We start from the raw sequence: 3276 nt of genomic DNA, 5'->3' as shown, positions 1-3276 counted from the left end.
GGTCCATCGAACTTCGGAACTACATTTCCCATAAGCCTGCGGGGCCGCACCGTAGGGACTCTCAGGAAAGTCTTCGCCTTGTTTAGCGGGTCGGATAAGCGCTGACCAAGATAATCCCTTGGCCTGGATTGTTCATCTCCCCCAGAACGGGCTGTGAGTTACAACCGCTCCGCCCCCAGATACAAAAATTTAGCTTTTAAAGATTGCACAGGTCATCTGTGATAAGTTAGAAGTATTTAAGTTATAAAATATGTATAAAATAAAAGAAGAAAGCAAATATCACCAATCTCAGTTTTCAAAGATAATTATGTGTAATGTTAAGTTCACACCTTTCTGAGATATATATGTATTTTTTATAAAGCTGGCCATAAAGGTATCATGCAGCTGAAATTAGCTTTTTTTTTTCTTTATTTTTTAGAGCAGGTTTAGGTTCACGGCAAAAAAATTTGAAGAGAAAGTATAGAGGGTTCCGTATACCACCTGTCACCACCACACATGCATAGCCTCCTCCACTATCAGTATTGCCTACCACAGTGGTACATCAGATACAATTGAATGGACACTGACACTTCGCCCAAAGTCCATAGTTTACATTAGGGTTCACTCTTGGTGTATATTCTGTGGGTTTTGACAAATATATAATATTATGTATCCACTACTATAGTATTATACAGAATAGTTTCACTGCCTACAAAATCCCCTGTGCTCCATCTATTTATCCCTCCCTCCCTCTCTCTGTGCCCCTGGTAACCACTGATCTTTTTACTGTCTCCATAGTTTTGCCTTTTCCGTAATGTCATATAGTTGGAATCATGTAGTATGTAGCCTTTGCAGATTGGTTTCTTTTACTTAGCAATATGCATTTAAGATTCCTCTGTGTCTTTTCATGGCTTGCTAGCTCGTTTCTTTTTAGCAGTGAATGATATTCCGTTGTCTGAGGTGCCGGTTTGTTTATCCGTTCACTTACTGAAGCACATCTTGGCTGCTTCCAAGTTTTGACAATTAGGGATGAAGCTGCTGTAAACAGCCACATGCAGGGTTTTGTGTAAACATAAAATAAGTTACTAATTTGGGTAAATACCAAGGAACACAATTGTTATATCATATGGTAAGAATATATTTAGTTTTGTGAGAAACTGCCAAAATGTGTTCCAAGGGGGCTGGACCACTTTACGTTCCCACCAGCAACGAATGAGAGTTCCTGTTGCTCCCCATCCTTGCCAGCATTTGGTGTTGTCAGTGTTGTGGATTTGGGCCATTCTAATAGGTGTGTAGTGATAGCAACTAGCTTTTTTTTTTTTTTTTTTTTTTTTTAAAGATTTTATTATTTCCTTTTTCTCCCCAAAGCCCCCCGGTACATAGTTGTATATTCTTCGTTGTGGGTTCTTCTAGTTGTGGCATGTGGGACGCTGCCTCAGCGTGGTTTGATGAGCAGTGCCATGTCCGCGCCCAGGATTCGAACCGACGAAACACTGGGCCGCCTGCAGCGGAGCGCGCGAACTTAACCACTCGGCCACGGGGCCAGCCCCGATAGCAACTAGCTTTTAATTAAAACAATATATAGTCTCAAAAAGGTACTTGTACACCTATGTTCATAGCAGCATTATTCACTATAGCCAAAAGGTGGAAACAACCCAAGTGCCCATCAACAGAAGAATGGATAAATAAAATATGGTAGATACATATAATGGAATACTATTCAGCCAAAAAAGGCATGAAGTTCTGTGCATGCTACAACATGGATGAACCTTGAAGATATGCTAAGTGAAATAAGCCAGATACAAAAGGACAAATATCATATGATTCCACTTACATGAAGTATCCAGAATAGGAAAATTCATAGAGACAGAAAGTAGAATAGAGATTACTAGGCACATGGGGAAGAGAAGCATGGGAAATTGTGGTTAACAGGTATGGAGTGTCTGTTTGGGATGAAAAAGTTGTGAAAAGAAATAGTGGTGATGGCTATATAACATTGTGAATGTGCTTAATTGTACACTTAAAAACGGTGGGGCTGGCCTAGTGGAGTAGTGGTTAAGTTCGCACACTCTGCTTTGGTGGCCCAGGGTTCACAGGTTCGGATCCCAGCTGCAGACCCATACATGAAACCATGCTGTGGTGGCATTCCACATACAAAATAGAGAAAGACTGGCACAGATGTTAGCTTAGCAACAATTTCCTCAAGCAAAAAACAAAGAGGAAGATTGGCGACAGATGTTAGCTCAGGGCCAATCTTCCTAACCCAAAAAGAACCAAAAAAAGATTAAAATGGTATATTTCATGTTATCTATATTTTACCAGAATTTTAAAAAATAATAAGCTGGATTGAAGTGACGGTTGTATAACTCTGTAAATTACTAAAAATCAAACTCTCAGCTAGGTGTTTTTGTTATTTATTGTTTGCACTGTTTTGATTACTTTTTTGTTTGATGGAATAATTCCATACTTCATCAGAAAGACAAACAGAATACTCGGGACATTTTTAAAATGAGAGACTAATAACTATTAGATGTAAAAATGTGTTATGGGGCTGGCCCGGTGATATAGTGGTTAAGTTCGCATACTCCACTTCTGCAGCCTGGGGTTCACCAGTTCAGATCCTGGCTGCAGACATATGCACTGCTCATCAAGCCATGCTGTGGCAAGCGTCTCACATATAAAACACAGGAAGATGGACACGGATGTGAGCTCAGGGCCAGTCTTCCTCAGCAAAAAGAGGAGGATTGGCAGCAGATGTTACCTCAGGGCTAATCTTCCTCAAAAAAAAAAAAAAAGTATTACAAAGCTAAAATAATGAAAACTTTTTTAGTACTGGCTCCAGAGAATAACCCAAAAACTCAGGAGATCTATTAATTCAGTATCTGTTTCCCAGCACTGGTGAAAGACTGGAGTATTCCACGATTGTTCTTGAGCAACTCAATAAAAATTTGGAAGATAAAAGTGTTGGATTCCTAAGACTGCACATTAGAGTACTGAAGTATAAGCTGGATTCAAGATTTAACTTTTAGGGGCTGGCCCTGTGGCCGAGTGGTTAAGTTCACACGCTCCGCTTTGGCGGCCCAGGGTTTTGCCAGTTTGGGTCCTGGGCGCGGACATGGCACCTCTCATCAGGCCGTGCTCAAGGGGTGTTCCACACAGCACAACCAGAAGGACCTACAACTAGAATATACAACTATGTACTAGGGGGCTTTGGGGAGAAGAAGGAGAAGGGGAAAGACAAGATTGGCAACAGATGTTAGCTCAGGTGCCAATCTTTAAAAAAAAAAAGATTAAACT

This window comes from Equus caballus, chromosome 3, assembly GCF_041296265.1.
Source record: "Equus caballus isolate H_3958 breed thoroughbred chromosome 3, TB-T2T, whole genome shotgun sequence".
In the NCBI taxonomy this organism is placed as follows: Eukaryota; Metazoa; Chordata; class Mammalia; order Perissodactyla; family Equidae; genus Equus; species Equus caballus.
Note: the sequence above shows the minus strand (reverse complement) of the source record.